This window comes from Plecotus auritus (genome assembly GCF_963455305.1).
Source record: "Plecotus auritus genome assembly, chromosome: 7".
NCBI classification, from domain to species: Eukaryota; Metazoa; Chordata; class Mammalia; order Chiroptera; family Vespertilionidae; genus Plecotus; species Plecotus auritus.
In genome coordinates, this window is record NC_137774.1 from 76,983,359 (window position 1) to 77,000,756 (window position 17,398).

General features: G+C 47.2%; 1 protein-coding gene across 3 annotated transcripts in view; it reads left to right on the forward strand.

Moving 5' to 3' along the window:
• The window catches only part of ABAT (4-aminobutyrate aminotransferase), an 84,885-nt gene that overhangs the window by 12,359 nt on the left and 55,128 nt on the right, over positions 1–17,398 (forward strand). Inside the window, exon 1 of one of the 3 annotated variants that reach the window (XM_080677106.1) lies at positions 15,679–15,807. The exons of 1 other annotated variant lie outside the window; for it this stretch is intronic. The gene's annotated coding sequence lies outside the window, so the exon portion shown is untranslated. Of the gene's footprint in view, positions 1–15,678; positions 15,820–17,398 lie in introns of those variants that run through there. One more of the 3 variants, XM_080677107.1, reaches the window with a different exon arrangement.

The following is a 17,398-nucleotide window of genomic DNA, read 5'->3' on the forward strand; positions in this document are numbered from 1 at the left end:
CTGTCATGAGGGTTCCACCCTCTTGATCTCATTAAAAACTAATTATCTTCTAAAGGCCGCCCCCTCCAAAAACCATCACATGTGTGGTTAGGGCTTCAACATGTGAATGTGGAGGAAACAACTCAGTCCATAGCAAGGCTTTTATAAATACAGGCATACCTCAATTTATTGTGCTTTGCTTTATTACGCTTCCCACACACTGCTTTTTTAAAGAATTTATCTTTATTGTTGAGAGTATTACAGATGTTCCCCATTTTTCCTCCATTGCCCCCCTCCACCTGGCTCCCACCCGGGCCTTCACCGAACTATTGTCTATGTCCATGGGTTATGCATTTAAGTTCTTTGCTTACTCTCTTCCCGCCCTCCTTACCCCTTCCATCTGAGATCTGTCAGTCTGTTCCATGCTTCCATGTCTCAGGACCTATTTGGTTCATCAATTTATTTTTTTCATTAGATTCCACAGTCTAGTGAGATCATGTGATACTTGTCTTTCTCTGAGTGGCTTATTTCACTTAGCATAATACTCTCCAGGTCCCTCCATGCTGTCTCAAAGGTAAGAGATCCTTCCTTTTTACTGCGGCATGGTATTCCATGGTGTAAATGTACCTCAGCCAACCCTGCATTGAGCAAGTCTGTTGTCGCCATGTTCCAACAGCATTTGTTCATTCTGTGTCTCTTTGTCACATTTTGATAATTCGCGCAATATTTCAAACTTTTTCATTATTGGTATATTTGTTATGGTGCTTTGTGATAGTGAGCTTTGATGTTACTGCTGTAATTGTTTGGGAGCGCCACAAACTGCACCATCTACACAACTGACAAATGTTGTGTGTTCTGAGACGCAACAATATTGAAATTAGGCCAATCAACAACCCCAAAATGGCCTCCAAGTGTTCAAGTGAAAGGAAGAGTCGAACACTCATTTTAGGTCAAAAGCTAGAAGTGATTAAGCTTACTAGCAGTGAGACAGGCCGAAAGCTGGGCCTCTCCAGCCAATTAGCCACGCTGTGAATGCCAAGGAAAAGTCCTGCAGGAAATTGCAGGCACTACTCCAGTGAACACACAAATGATAAGAAAGCAAATGCTATTGCTGAGAGGGAGAAAGTTTTAGTGGCCTGCATAGAAATGACACCAGCCACAACACTCCCTTAAGCCAAAGCCTAATCCAGAGTGAGGATTCTGTGAAGAGAGGTGAGGAGGCTGCAGGAGAAAAGTTTGAGGTTGGCAGGGGTTGGTTCATGAGGTTTAAGGAGAAACCATCAGTGCAAGCTGATACTTCAAAGGATTTAGAATATGACACAATCTTAGTCAATAAAGCAGCAGCAGAAGCCGACTCCAGTTTTGAAAGTTCGACTGTGGGTAAAATGCTATCAAACAGCACCGCTGGCTACAGAGAAATCGCTCACGAAAGAGTCAATCGATGCAGCAAACTTCATTGTGGTCTTATCTTAAGAAACTGCCACAGCCACCAGCCCTCAGCACCGCCACCCTGTCGGTCGGCAGCCGTCAATATGGAGGCAAGACCCTCCGAAGCAAACAGATTATGACTCACTGAAGGCTCAGATGACGGGTGGCATTTTTTTGGCAATAAAGCACTTGTTAATTAAGGTATGTACATTGTTTTTTTTGTGGTTTTTTTTTGTTTTGTTTTGTTTTTTTACATAATGCTTCGCACACTTAATAAACTACAGTATAGTGTAAACATAACTTTTATGTCCACTGAGAAACCCCAAAATTTGTGACATTCGCTTAAATGCGACATTTGCTTTTGGGTGGTGGTCTGGAACCGAACCCGCAGTATCTCTAAGGTAGGCCTGTGGTGTCACCCGAGCATTCTAGAATAAACAACTGCCCAATTCAGAGTTCACCAGCAGTGTGTGTGCGAGTTCCAGGCGCTCTTCCCCTCTCCAGCTCCCCCACTAGGATGTGTTATTGTATTTTGTAATTTTAGCCATTCTGATGGGTGTGTGGTAGTTTTTAAATTTCTCTACTTAGTAACTGAATTTGATCATCTTCTCTATACATTTCTTGGTCATGTGGATTTCCTATTTTATAAAGTCCCTGTTTCCATCTCTTCCCCATTTTTCTTTTGAGTTGTCTATTTTATTTTTATTGCTTTGTAGGAGTTTTGTCATGCAGGATAATGAACCCTTGGCCAGTTACATGTTTTGCAATGATCTTCTACTCTTTGTGTAATTTTCAATTTCAATGGTGACTTTTGTTGATTGGAATTTTTAATTTTTATATAGCTCATATGTTTTATCTTTTATGGTTAATGCCTTTTGTGTCCTATTTTAAAAATCCAAGGTCATTCACTTTTCCCCCTCTGTTATCTCCTAGAAGCTTCCACGTGTTGCCTTTCAGATTGATCGCTATAACCCACCTGGGGTTGATCTTTAGGTATTGGATTAGGTAGGATCATGACTGATTTTTCTCTCCACATGGATAACCCAACTGACCCAATATCACTGCCACTTTGTAGAAATAAAGTGCCCGCCTAAGTGTAGGTCTATTTCTAGTCTCTGTTCTGTTTTACTGGTGTGTTTATCTTTATCCCCACATCATACTGTCTTAACCACTTAGCCTTAAAAATGATAGAACATGCCAGATCAACCACCACTCATACTGACAATTCAACAAAAATGTATTGTGTACCCCATACAGTGCCAGACAGTATAGTGATGTGGGTATGCTTTTTAGGTATAAGCACAGTTTTAAAAGGTTTGCGGTCTGTAAGTGGCCAGAGTGAACCTGATAATTATACAGAGGTGACCTGTAAATGTGATGGTGCCATACAGGGGAAAGGTATGTGGAGGTAAGCGTCTTCTAAGAGGGGATTTGATCTGGTGGGTGAGGGTCAGGGTTTCCTGGAGGAGGTGCATCATAAGTTTAAATCAGAGTTGTGAGTAGGAATTTAAAAAATCAGAAGCAAGGGGCCTTTCCAGTTTGGCTCAGTGGATAGAGCGTAGGTCTGTACACCAAAGGGTCCCGGGTTTGATTCTGGTCAAGGGCACATAACTCGGTTGCAGGTTCTTCCTGGCCAGGCCCTGGTCGGGGAGCATGCAGAAGAGTTCAAGGGCAGTTCTCTCACACTGATGTTTCTCTCTGTCTTTCCCTCTCTCTAAAATCAATGGAAAAATATCCTCAGGTGAGGATTTAGAAAAAAAAAATCAGAAGCAAGGGAAAAGCATTGGGGGCAGTGGGAACAGCATCTGTGAAGGCTCTGGGGTAGCAGCCTACACAGGACAGACCCAAGATCCAAATGTCAGAACCCAGAGGGACGGGAAGTTGTGGGCAGAGATTGGAAAGGGGAGAGGGACCAGACCTCAAGGCCTTTGAACCAAATTCAAGGGCTAGTTTTTATACCAAGAACAACTGTCCTAGAAAATAACAAGTCCCCTTGAATCATCCAGATGAAGGGCCTTTCTAAGAGCCTCTTCAGCATACATAGGGCTGCTGCTTTGCAGAATATGTGTGGCAGCCTCTGGAGTAAGACATCAGTCCTATTTAGCCTCATCCCGCAGCTCCCGGCACCTGGAGTTTCCGTTTTGCTAGCAGTGGAAGTGACAGTTCTTCTGAGGAGTCTGCCCGAGTCCCGCAGGCAGCAGCATCTGCCCAGCACCATGTCAGTCTAGAAGCCTCTCCCCAGCCCGCCTGCTGGGTCATTCCTAGGATGGGCCTATGCCAGACACCATGCTGTGGACTTGAACCATTCCTCCTCATTCATCTTCACCTCGAAGCAGGTGACCTACCATTGTTCCTTAAGAGCAGTGTATTTCTGCTGGGCCCTCCCCACCCCCAGGGAACCTTTGGCAAGATCTGAAGACATTTTGGGTTGTTATAGCTGGCGGGGGAGGTGGTACTACTGGCATTTAGTGGGTAGAACCAGGGATGTTAAACATCCTACAGCGCACAGGACGGCCCCACCCCAAACCACAAGGAATTATCTGGCCCCAAAAGTCAGTAGTGCTGAGGCTGGGAGATCCTGCTTAAGCGCACGCCTTTCCCACACCTTTTCTCGCGTTTTCAGAGGAAGTTTGTGTGAGGGAGCACGTCTCTCTCTAACACCTTGTCCCTTGTGGTTGCTTTTTACCAGGTTTCCGGGGTTTTATTCCACTGGAATGGCAGGGCCTAGCCTCAGCATTGGAGTCAGTAAAAAAAAAAAAAAAAAAAAAAAAAGGGGGAAACTGAAGCCATGATGTTTGGCTAGTGGTAGATTTTAAAAACTCACTATTCTCGCCAAAACCGGTTTGGCTCAGTGGATAGAGCGTCAGCCTGCGGACTGAAAGGTCCCAGGTTCGATTCCGGTCAAGGGCATGTAACTTGGTTGCGGGCACATCCCCAGTAGGAGGTGTGCAAGAGGCAACTGATCGATGTTTCTCTCTCATCGATGTTTCTGACTATCCCTCTTCCTTCCTCTCTCTAAAAAATCAATAAAATATATAAAAATAAATAAATAAATAAATAAAAAATAAAAACTCACTATTCTGGAACCATTCAGGGCATTTCCAATCCTGCAGATTCACCCCTGGGTTGGTAAGGGGTGGAGAGAAAAATCCCCCCACGGACCTGCACCTCTGAGCACTTGCCAAGGTATATTCTTTTCCCTCTTCTGGGAATAGAGAACGAATAAATCCATGCTGGTGCTGCTCACCGCAGTGTGCCAAAGGTCACCGCATTTGTCCAGGTGAGCTCATCTGTATGTTTATCTCCAGGAATTAGAGCACATGCAAACCTCTCCATCTTTGTTGGGGTTTTGCTCCCTGGTCCAACAGAATAAACTCTTTCCCAGAAACAAACAAGGAGAGATTCGCTTGGTTCAGACCTTTGAAGGATCCAAAGCTATATTGTAGGAGACAGCAGATTGTCACTGAATTTCACTGGGGCTGGTAATCTTTAACCCAGAAAAGGCTATAAAATGGGGCGTGCTCCCCTTCTAAGTGCTGGGGTTGCTGGGGAAGTCCCTGCCAAGCCTCAGCTGGGGCTGCAGGCACCTTCTCAGCATCCTGCCCCCCAACTTGAATGAGCAAGGCCAGCTGCTGGCTCAGGGATGCCCACACCCGCAGCTCGCCACACTCGCTCTCAGGGGCAGACCCTGCAAACAAGGCCAGGGATGGGAGGGCTGCTGGGGGTCTGCTTGCAACAAGGAACAAAAGGGCACTAGAATCTGTTTCAAGCACTTCACACGTATTAATGTCTAACCCTCAAGGTAGTTCTTGAGTTTCTGGTCTCACCAACATTTGACAAATGAGGAAACCGAGGCACAGAGAGGTTAAATAACTGGCCCAAGGTTATATGTGGCTGAAATGTCCGTCTTATGTGATTAAAAGAGTTCAAGGGCAGTCTGTTCCAGAGTCAGCCACTTCTGTTTTGGGGCAGGTGCCTTGTCAGTCACAGAGGAAGCCCCAGGCCAGGTTGCCCACCTCCCCATGGGGAAGTCATTGCCTGGAGCAATTCTGTTTTTCTGTCTCCAGCACCAGACTGTGAATCCCATGAGGATAGAGGCTTAGCATACCCTTTCTGTGTCCCCAGCATTATCCCAGGATCTGGGACAAAGTGAACATGTGGCCAGTGTTTGTTGAACAAATGCATGAATACGTGATTTGGATTAACTTTCTCAGAGAAGTTCTTGAGAAGGTTTATTTCCCAACATTTCTTGGAGGGGTTTCTTTGTTTCATTTTGCCTGCTTTTTTATTTTATTTTTTTCAAGGAAACTTTAATTCGAGATCATTGTAGATTCACACCCAGTTGGGCCCTGCACCCAGTTTCCCCCAATGGCAACCTCTTGCTAACTAACCCACAGTGCAATATCACAACCGGGAAGTTGACATGCACTCCACCCATACTTTATTCTCCTAAGCAACCATATCCATGCATTAATAGTTTTTGTGTTTTTTTCTTAATGCACATTGAAATAAAAAGAGTACCGTTAAGATAAATGTTTACTTATGTGCCGTGTGAGACCCTAGGACCTGGGTGGCTCAGTGGATGCCATCAACCTGTGTGTGCTGGGCAAGCCATCTGACTGAGCCTCGGTTCCCTCGTATGGAGAATGGACGTGATAACAGAACCCGCCTCCCAGAATTCATTGTCAGATTTGGTTGCCAAGGTTCATAGAAGACCCTCAAGACATGGAGCCCTGCTTCTTGCCAAGAGCTTCCAGTGAGGCCTCAGACACTCAGCTTGTCTTCTCTGAGCCTTGAATTTTCACTGTTACAGGAGGACCCTTGGACAAGGTCTCTGAGGTCTTTATCCAGCTCTGAAAGATTGTGATGTGAGACTCTGGGTTGCCGCTGCCACTTTGCTGAAAGAGGGGCTTGCGTTCGGGGGGGAATGGTGGAAATCTGGCTTCGGATGTGTCATCACAGGCAGAGAAGGGAGCAGAAGGAAAGGAAACTCTGACAGGGTCCCACATCCTGACACCTGAGCCAGCTTGGGGAACACTGCTCTGTGCTCCCTGCTCCGCCCACACATCATCCTTCCCCACCTCCTCCCCACTCACAATGTGTCACATGGACACAACGCCCAGCAGGCCGTGTTCTGTGGGAGCCGCTGGGCAGGGACTCCAAGTATTGAGCTTAAGCCGCTGGAACAGGGGGCCTGGATCCATCCTCACCTGACCAGCGCCTGTGTCTTTTGTCAGCTCAGCTTTTTGTTCCGAGTCTGTGAAATGAAGTCCCAGCTTTGCTTGGGGACGTCCTTTGGAAAGAAGAGTGGCGGGTGGATGCCGCATAGCTTTAGGGGGAAGTTGCTGAGTCTATAGGGTCATCTCCTCACTTGAGTTGGCATTGTGGGAGGGAAAAGAACTCAGACTTCTGTCAGAGACGGAAAGAGAGGCAGATGGTTCGCATGGCTGTGATAAGAGGCTGGTTCCCTGCTGTAGTCTTCATTTTCTGCAGGAGCCAAGTGAGTGTCAAGATTGCATTTCTCCTCCTCTGTAGAATCACCCCATTGCACCATGCTCATGATTCTGCAGAAAAGCGAGGCAGCCAGACAATGCTTAGTTGCTACAAGAGTGCGGGTGAGTTTTTGTAACCTTCGCTGAGCTTCTGTTTCCCCATCTACAAAAGGGCACCACCACCGTGGCATCACAAGATGCTTAAGAGTATCATTGATATCTGGAAATCAGCATAGAGTGTAGATAAAGCCTGACCCAGCAGAGGGCCCTTCAGCTTTTTTTGCCTTGGTTTTCTCATCTGGGAAATGGGAAGAAGGCTTTCCTGTGATGGCGTGATGCCAAGTCTCAAAACGAATGGTGCTCTTGGCGAGCAGGGAGACACAGAGAGGTTATTGGTGTTAACTGAATAGAGCAGCTCACCCCTGGGACCCAGTCCATTACCTGCCATTCCTTGGGCAGGCAGTGGACCAGGGGAGTGGACATCAGACCCTGGGCTGATCTGGTCCAACCACGCCCCCTCTCTGATGCTTGAAGCTCCTCTCCTGTCTCCTACGTAAGAAGATGCCCAGCCTCTGGAGTTGAGTCTACTCCAGCGCAAGGAGCTTTCTTAGTGACTGAGCCAAAATCTGCCCAATCTGGTCATTTCTCTCTCGTTTTGTCTATGCCTCAGTTTCCCCTTTGTAAAATTAGAATAATGACATTTGCTGCATCATTTCACCTATCTCGGTGACCAAAATAATCACAGAGCTCAGGGAGCTCACATTCTTCTGGGGATGTGGGGAAGACACAACTTTTTAAGGTAAGCAAAACAGGTGGCACATGTCTAGCAGGGAGGAGAAGGGGACAGGAAGTGCAAGGTGCAATTTTAAATCACACCTCAAAGAAGAGGAGGGAGAGACATATGGGTCGCTGGGGAAGCGATTTGGGGACAGTGGAAAAAGCAAGAGCAAAGCCTTTGAGGTGGGGTCACCTGGCACATTTTAGGGGCAGCAAAGGGCCAGTGTGGCTGCAGCAGAGCAGTGGGGGGCAGAGAGGAGAGGGACAAGGACAGAGAGGTGGAAGGTGATGGGGTCATCCAAGGCCTCCTAGAGGCCATGGTGATGGCTTTGGCTTGGTAGAGGGAAGACAGTACAGACGTGTGGTTTCCAGGCTTGGAACGCCGAGATCAAAGTTCAGCGTACACCGTCTGTAAAGGGCCAGACGGTGAACATTGCCGCCACTGCGGTCCCTGCGGTCGCTGTCACCGCTGCTCGGCTGTTCCACTGTGGCACCGACAGGCATCCGCAGCAGCCGTGTTCCAGTACATCTTCACGTGCACAATCAGGCAGCTGGCCAGAGTCTGCAGACCCCGGCCTAGCATTTGAATTCCCAGGGCAGCCAAGCCTCAGAATGTCTTCTTCCCTGGCCTTCAGAAATCCCAGACTTCCTGACTCCCAGCCTCCCTTTCCTCCACTGGCTCGGGAGGAGTTGGGAAGTTCCGCTTTGCGTCTGCTACACGCACTAACCTCCCTGACTGTGTTGACCTACTTTCAGCTTTTGAGAACTTCCACCTGGGGATTGGAATCCAGTTTGGCCTGGCCCCATGCTAGCGCACTAATGTCCCTTTTATAGTCCATTTGGAAGCTCATCTCCTCTTCGCACACCTTCAGAAACCAAACCGAGCACAGTTCAGTTTTCCAGTGCCTCTGGCCTCTCTGTTAATGCCATGTCAAGTTATTCAATAATTTTCCCTGTAAGTAAATGTCTAGACACACTGGGCTGCCATCAACTCAGCTTGCACTCGCTCTCTGTCAGTACAGCTGACCCTTGAACAGCATGGGGCGGGGGGGGGAGGGGGGGGCGTGCAGCAACCCCTCGCAATCGAAAATCTGAGTTTAACTTTTTACTTAAGAAAAAAAAAGTTTACTACTAATCGCCTGCAGTTGACCCTTACTGGTAGCATAAACAGTTGACACATGTTTTCTGTTATATGTATAATACACTGTATTCTTACACTAAGGTAAGCTAGAGAAGAGAAAGTGTTATTCAGAAAATCATAAGGAAGAGAAAATACGTTTACAGTGCTTACTGAAAAAAATCTCCGTTTGAGTGGATCTGTGCATTCAAACCTGTGTTTTTCATGGGTCAACTGTATATCCTAGTATTATTCGAGAAAGCTAGAGATGCTTCTTTCCTGCAACACTTGAATAAATGATGAGCACAGGTCATTAGCGGTGAATCTCAAAATACAAACAGTGAGAGAAAGTAGACTGCCACCTCGTAGACCCGTAGCCAAGATAAAACAGTGTCGAACAGCACACATTTCTTTCCAGCTTATGGTCTTGTTTTTGTGCGCCTACGAAATTACAACCAGACTGCCTATAAAACTTCACGGCCTTTTCTCTCCCATTACATGGCTTCAGAGATCATGTTCTTGCCTTTTTACATCACTTTTGGTAAATAATTAAGTTGTTATATCATAGCCACTCTGAGCAATTCTCAGATGTTGGTTGTTTATGCTGTCCTCAGCCGTCCACGCCTCTAAATGACACCGTGGTGCTGAACATCTCTGAGCAGATTATTCCGTATTTAGGGTTACCTACATTCGCTACCTTTCTGGATGTGGGATTATTTGGAGTTCAAAGATTCAACATCTCCTGATTCCGTGTGGCTACATTGTCTCCGATAGTGTCTGTTTGGCGAGGGAGCTGGGGCTGATGTTCTGACTTCAAGATCTGAGGTCAGAAATGCAAGTAGCATGACTCCTGGTTGGCTGGCTTTTCTTTCTGGACCTCCTTTCAGAGAGAAAACTGAGTTCACACCTAACACACAAGATCAGTTTCACAAAGCAGTTGAGAGACAAGGCAGGCTTCATAGTTCCTGTGGCAAATGATGCTGTTTCTTGAGAAGAGCTCTGTGGTAGCGAATTGACCACATTTCTCAGTAGAGCCTCTAGATCTTTCGGGTTATGACTTTGCACACAATAAGATGTCAGTAATTGCTTTTATAGCTGAGACGGTTGTGTCTTCTTTGCCAAGCCCTCAGTTCTCTGTAAAATGGGAATAGTAAGAACTCACTCCACAAATATTGATGTGCCCATCATGTGTGCCAGGCACTGTGCTGTGTGCTGGGACACTCCATCTCTGGGGAATGGGGAATAGCATGGAAGACATGCATTAAGAAGACATGCACACAAATAAATGCATACATGCAAACTGTGATAAGTAAAAAGAAGTAACACGGGGAGCTATAAGAAATTATAGGACAAAAGTATGTCCATGAGGTTCAAAAAAAGCTCCTCTAAAGCATTCACGTGAGCTGCTTGAGACATGAGGAGTACATAGAAGCTGGCCAATGAGGAGTGATGGAGGCAGTCCAGGCAGCAAGGATGGCCAGTGCAAAGGCCCTGAGGCCACAGGGCTATGTACCTTCCAGGAATCGGAGGTAGAAATGGCCAGAGAGAATAAGCAAAAGGCAGAGGGGTGTGATGTGAGAGAGAGGGAAGTTGGTGTGACTTGGGCAGCATTTCAGAGACCTAATGAAAGCCTGGGACCAACTCTGATCTGTAGAGTGACAAGCTAAGGGTGCGGAGGCAGGAAGATGACTCTGCCCCTGCAGTGGTGTTGGTGAAAGATGACCATGCTGGTCTGGAGCAGCTAATGCAAATGAGGGGAGAAGCAGGTGAATTAGAGACATATTTTAGAGGCAGCTTAGAGTTCCCTTTCTCCCTTCCTTCTCTGGTTTCATCCTCAAGCTGATAACCAGGTAATTCTGGTCATGTTCAAGAGGTCAGTGCTAACATGTAGTTGAGTTTTATGCCAGTTTGCAAGAGGCAAGCGAGAAGCCTGCATTTCTGCGGCAGAGCCACAATTATGGAAGCAAAAAGCTGGCTGGGCTGAACTCGGGTGCATCCTAGCCAGGAGTTAGGGATGTTGGCAACCCTAGAGCATGCATCTTTCTGGCTTTGAACAGGATCATCTCAAAACCAGTCATAAAATCACCACCACCATCCCCAGTAGACCATAGCCAGTATGCACGTGCCATAATTAAAATCAGTGGTGGCATTTGTCCCGAGTGGGAGGAGGGTGCTGGAAGCAGCTAGCCTTCCCACATGGATCCCACGAAAGAATGAAACCACTAGTGGGTCCAACAGGCACCTGCTCTGAGGGAATGCAAACCTGGACTTGATGGGTCCCTCTAACCCACACCCCACCGAGACAAGAGGAGGCAGACCACTGGGGGATTCATTCATTGTCTGGTTTATTATCAGTTCCTGAGGTCCCATGCTGGTACAAAGTTCAGAGTGTGCTGCACACTTTTTAACTAATGCTTATTAGATCTTATGTATTGATTAATCATATTGTTTAATATTAAGTGCTACAAGTCAGATTCCTTTCTTGGGAGCTTAATTTTTACAGACTCCTATGACCAACATGTGGTACCAGGATATATGGCTTCCATGCGGCGACAGGAGGGGCCAGGTTTTGGATGAACTTTGGTTCAAACTCCAGCTCCTCTGGTAATTAGCTCTAATCTTGGGCACATTGCCAGAATCTACCTGAGCCTCGTTTTTCTTGTTGGTAGCCCATCAGAGCACCTACTTCCCAGGGTCATGCTAATAGATGGAGTTAATCTGTGTGAAATAGTTAGATCAGGACCGGGAATATAGCAGGTGCTCACTAAATGGTTGCCCATATCATTATTTAAGATTTAGACCCATTCCAGGTATATTTCATCCCCAACCAAGCTGCATTCTCCAATAAGCCACACATCGCTACTGAGCACTAAAATGTGGCTAATCTGAACTGAAATGTGCTTTAAACGTAAACTACACATTGGATTTTAAAGACATAGTATGACAAAAAGATTATTAAAATTTCATTAATTTGCTTTTATATTGGTCACATGTTGAAATGATATTTTGGATATACTAGGTTAAATAGAACATACAGCTAACACTCATCTGTTCCCTTTCTTAACGTGGCCCCTAGAAAATTTAAATTGCACACGTAACTCACATTTATATTTCTTTTTTACAGCACTGGTTGAAAGGTCTGATTTAAGAAGTAGGAAGGAATAAGAATGGGAAAAGCATGGACTTTGCAGTCAGAATGGTTTGGGGGTTGTCTGGGTAGCATCACTCTCTTATGGTTCTAGGCAAGTCACTTAACCTCTGTGTGCCTCAGCTTTCTCTTCTGTAAAATGGGAGCAAGATTCCCTACCACAAAAGGGTTGTTTTGAGGCTTAAATGAGATTATATATGGGAATTGCTTAGCTCAGTTGTAGGCACGAAGTTGGTGCTCAGACGAAAAAGGTTCTAGCTTTTGTCACATGCGCTAGGGGTGTGTAGTCTTCAGAAGTGAGCTGAGCAGATCCTAAAGATGAATTAATATCAGTAACTCTCATTTGTTGGGCAAGACGACTCTGGCATGCTGTTTTCATCTCTAGCACCACCTTTGACCTTCAGAATGATCCTGGGAGGTATCGTCAGCCCCTCAGAGAGCTGGGGAGACTAAGGCACAGGAGACCTTCAGGGTCTGAGCAGCCCCACCGTGTTCCCTCAGAACTTGTCTGCCTACAAGGTGTTATTCTGGTTTTTGCTCCGCCCTCTAGTTAGGTGGCATCTGCAATTGTGTCCTGAACAAAGCAGAAGACCAGCACCTAGTGCAGCCCAGCAGCCGCGCTGACTGCCTGACGGTGGTGCTGAACTGTGTGTTATCGAGGGAGACAAGCAAGGCATTCCTGGGCCTCCTTTGTTCCCCAGCGCGGGGTGGGGGGGCGGGGGGTGGTGGGGGGTTGGGGGTGGGGAGAGCTAGTGCTAACACTTGTGTCAGATAGGAGGCAGCTCATAAAGTCATGTGCCCTGGACACCTTGGTCCCCACTTATGTCTCACCCTGACTCGATACCCCAGGGAGGAGCTGCTGGGGACAAAGGAGACCCTGTGCCCTACACACTCCTTTGCAGCTTCCTTAACTTAATACATTAAACACTTTCTCATGTCCGTATGCAAAGCAAGGCCTCTTTTTATTGGAAGAATGTTATTCTATATTATGGGTGGACCCAAATATATTCAGCCAGTTCCTCTTGATGGACATTTAGGTTGCTTTCCATTTGTATCAATGAGACAAAGTTCTTCAAGTAGAATTATGCTGAGAAAAAAATGGTCAGTGCATCTAAAATTTTATAGATTTTTGCCTGGCTCAGTGGTTGAGCATCGACCTATGAACTAGGAGGTCACAGTTAGATTCCCAGCCAGGGCACATGCCCGGGTTGTAGCCTCAATCCCCAGTGTGGGGCGTGCAGGAGGCAGCTAATTAATGATTCTCTCTCATCATTGGTGATTCTCTCCTTCTCCCTTCCTTTCTGAAATCAATAAAAATATGTTTTTAAGAAAAATTTATAGATTTTGATAAATTGCTCTCTAAGATATTTGTAATTGATACCCCCACCAGCAATGTATGAGGTGCCAATTTCCCCACACCGTCAACATGGCCATATATTTCATGATAATAAGTCAGTGTGGAGAAAGCAGAGGAAGAGTGGGATGGCAGCTGGAAGACCAGTCAAGAAGCTGGGGCTGCTGTCCAGCTGAGAAGTGATGGGCACCTGAACTAGGATGAGAGAACGGAGGGGAAGGAGACTAGGGTTAGTGTGGATGTAAAATCCCAGGGCGTGGTGGTAGAAGGTGATGGGAAGAAGGACTTGAGGATGGATCTTGGGTTTCCATCTTGAACAGATGGGTAGACAGGAATTCTGTTCATTGAAATGCTGAACACAAGAAAGGGAATAGGTGTGGTGATGGGAAAATGCTGGTTTGAACTGAGAACATATGGGGCTTAATATGCAGAATGCCCTGTTGGAGGTATTCACTGCCATGGATGGGTGGATGAGTAAGAGGATGGATGGATGGACAGACAGATGGGCGACAGACAAAAGTCTAGATTTTACTCCATTTAGAATCATATGAAATTGCTGTCTTTGTTCAAAAATTATCAAATACTTAATTTTACACAGGCTGCAGCGTTGGAGGGGAAAGGGTACTGATGGCTGCAATTTAATTTGACATGCACCAAAAATGGGATTAATGGCCCTGGCCAGTTTGCTCCGTGGTTAGAGTGTTGGCCTGAGGACCGAAGGTTTTCGGGTTTGATTTCTGGTCAAGGGCACATACCTCAGTTGCAGGCTCGATCTCAGACCCTGATTGGGGTGCAAATGGGAGGCAACCAATGGATGTGTCTCTCACATCGATGTTTCTATCTCTCACCTCGCCTTCCTTCTTTCCCTCCACTCTCTCTAAAATAAAAACAACAAAAATCAATGGGAAAAATATCCTCGGGTGGGGATAAAAAAAATAGATTTGGAGAAAGCAAGCATGGTAAAGAGGTTAACAACAGAGCTAAGTGGTGGATACACACCTGTTCACTGTCAAATTCAACTTCGCTCTCTGTTGGAAATTTCCATAATCAAATCACGGGGAATGTTTTCCAGTGTCAAACATTGGCAGTTTCATGTGTTTTCACCTAATGCTTACTCCTCATTTGGGCAGGTCCCCACTTCGCAGCATCAACAGATCTGCACTCTCCTTTGGCCTTTTTCTTCCCCGAGTTGGAGGCTGAAGGTCGGCGTTTCTCCCTCCCAGACACAGTTCAGGTTGAACTGCTCTAACGTGCTGATTACTGTGCTGAGTTTGCCGGTAGCTGGCTTGTAATAATTACAGATTTTCTCTGCGATTTGATCCCATTGGTTGCCACAGCAACGGTGTAATAGCTCAACTGAAGCGCTGTCGCTGTGATTTAGAACCAACCGGTCTCTCTTGAAGCCTCAGGTCTGGGTGCCCCCACTTCCTGGCCGTTGTCATAGCAACTGATGAGTTGCACATGACTGAAAACTCTGTGTCCGTCCCCCCGCCCACCCGACCCCCCCATTCACCTTCCCCATCTTGTAACCATTCCTACATCCTCTTCTGGGCCCCTGTGGATAGGCATTGACCCCAGCTTGGGCTATAATGAGGGGGGGAGGCGGTTAATGGGGGAAACCGAAGTCATGATTCCCCAATGTCGTCGCGCGCCCCCCGCCCCGCCCCCGGGAGGGGGCGGTTCTGGTGGATTATCAGAGCCAGAGCTGCCCCTCGCTCCTGGAGGCCTGAAGAGGAGTGGGCGCCCCTCAGAGCCCCTTCATGGCAGTGGCTGTCACAGGCTGGCTCTGCGGCAGCCACAGCACCGGGTCCTGGGGAAGCCATTTAGGACTGGAAGCCTTGGATCTCTGCTTTGCGGCTTCAGGAGTTCCTGAGCCCCTTAGAGAAAAACCTAGGAAGCGGCCCCTGGAAGAAGCGGGGCAGGGGGGCGGGGGGAGGCAGACAGCCTGTTTCCAAGGGTCCCAGATCGGCTCTCGTTGGCTTAAACCCAGCTGAGCTTAAAACACCGCTTTTTAGAAATCCATGTTCTGTTTTCCTCTCTGTTATCTCTTCTTTTTCTGTCTCTTTCTCTTTGTTTCTGTGTGGATTTTTTCTCTCTGTTTCTGTCTGTTCTCTCTCTCTCTCTCTCTCTCTCTCTCTCTCTCTCTCTCTCTCTCTCTCTCTCTCTCTCCCTCTCCCTCTTCCCCCCCTGCTTCCCCCTCCCCTCCATCCCTCTGCCTCTGCCTCTCCATCCCTCTGCCTCTGCCTCTGGCACTTGCTGGGAACCAGCTGAGCACATCCCTTTCCCAAATCTGCTTTGCTTCCAAGGAGTCCTTTCCTCTCTTGTACCTGAGCCCATGCTCTGGGGATTGCTGGGAAGTCCGGAGCATCCTCCAGAGGGGGAGCTGGGACCCAGCGGCACCTCTTAGGATGGACCGGCCAGCCGTGTCCCTAGGACTCTGCAGGATGGCATAGAGGAGGCGTTTTCAACAGACAGAGCCGGGCGTGCTGCGGGACCCTGACCACCAGGCTCTGTGAGTGCAGGGGTGCGTGCATATATACCTTCGTGTATTTGCATGTATCTGCCGGCATGTGGAGGTGTGTCTCAGTGTGTGTCAGTGACTACTGTCTGTGATGTTGGGTGTGCACGTGTGTGTGCGCAAGTGCGCCTGTGTGTGACTTTCAGTCTGAAGGGCACACAATTGTACATGGCAGATTTTTCAAGGATGCTTTGTGGAGCGAGCACAGCTGAATGAGCCCCTTTAAAGTGGGAACAAAGTAAACAAAGAAGGGTATGAAAATAAAGCTGAGGAATTGCTTTTGTCAGCCATCTGCCTTCTGGCCCCAGGAAATGAAGTAAGGGTCACCTTGAAAAGGCATTTTTGCTCAAGCCCCCAAATAAATCCTTCCTTTCCATTCTAAGAGCTAAAACAACATCCACACACCCCTTTCTCTTTGAAACTCAGGGGTACGGAAGGCTCAGTCAGGGGGTCTCTGATGTGGGGAGCGTGGATTTGTAGTGAGAATCTCTTGCCTGACAACCTGGATGAATTATGCCAAGAGCAGGTGTGAGGAAACTTAGCATAGCGACTCCCTTGCATCTTTTCCTGCGGTCAATGAGAAGTTCATTTTGAATTTTTTTCATGGAAGCAGCCCATGTCCTAAGGGGCAGCAAGAAAAGGAGCAGGATCAGAAAACAAAATTTAATTTGCAGAGCAAGATGTGGAAATCCCAGTGACTTGCGGTTTAAGATCCTGCATTTGGTGGCTGAGAGCTGGCAGCCACATCACCCCTAAAGAGAATCGCCTGCCCCTGAATATCTGGGAGATTTAGCAGCCAGTCACCCTGGGAGAATGCTGACAGTGCTGTGCACACCCTGGTCACCTGAGGGGCGAGGACAGATCCGGGGATGAGCCCAGCCTCGGGTAGCTTCCAGTCCAAGTAGGAACAGCCCCTGACCACTCAGTGCAGCACCCTCACTCTCAGTCGTTGCTGCCACTTTCAGCTCCTCCAGGATCCACTCTCATTCCCTGACGCCCTGACCTCTGTCTGCAGTGGTCCTGCCACTTTGATCCACCTGCCAACGCTCTGATCATGTCCCCTGTCACTGCTTCCCGGAAATCCGTAACTTCTGCCCAAGAAGAACTAGTGCTATACGCCCTCCTCTACCTGTCCAACCAAATACCTTGTACCCTCCAGACCCCGTTCTCCATTTGCCCGTAGCTACAGTTTATTGTACAAAGACTTACAGGAAAATATTGTTTAAAATGAAATACATGCAAAGTGACTGGCCTGGAATCTTAAAATGTCAATGTCACAAAAGACAAAGTGGCCGAGAAATGGTTCGTTCCAGGTTAACAAGAGACGAAAGAGCCGAGCAGACAAATGCAATGTGATGCTGGGGTGGAGCCTGGGTCCAGGGAGCAGCAGCCACAGAGGATGTTTTGGGGACAAGTGGGGAATGTGAATATAGACCATGTATTAGATATCAATGATAAATTTCCTGAGCGTGAAACACTTTGTATCTCAGATCATTTGTGCAGAGGTTATATAGGAGAATGTCCTTGTTCTTAGAAGAAACAGGCTAAAGGACTTAGGGATGAAATTTAACAATGTCTGTAACTA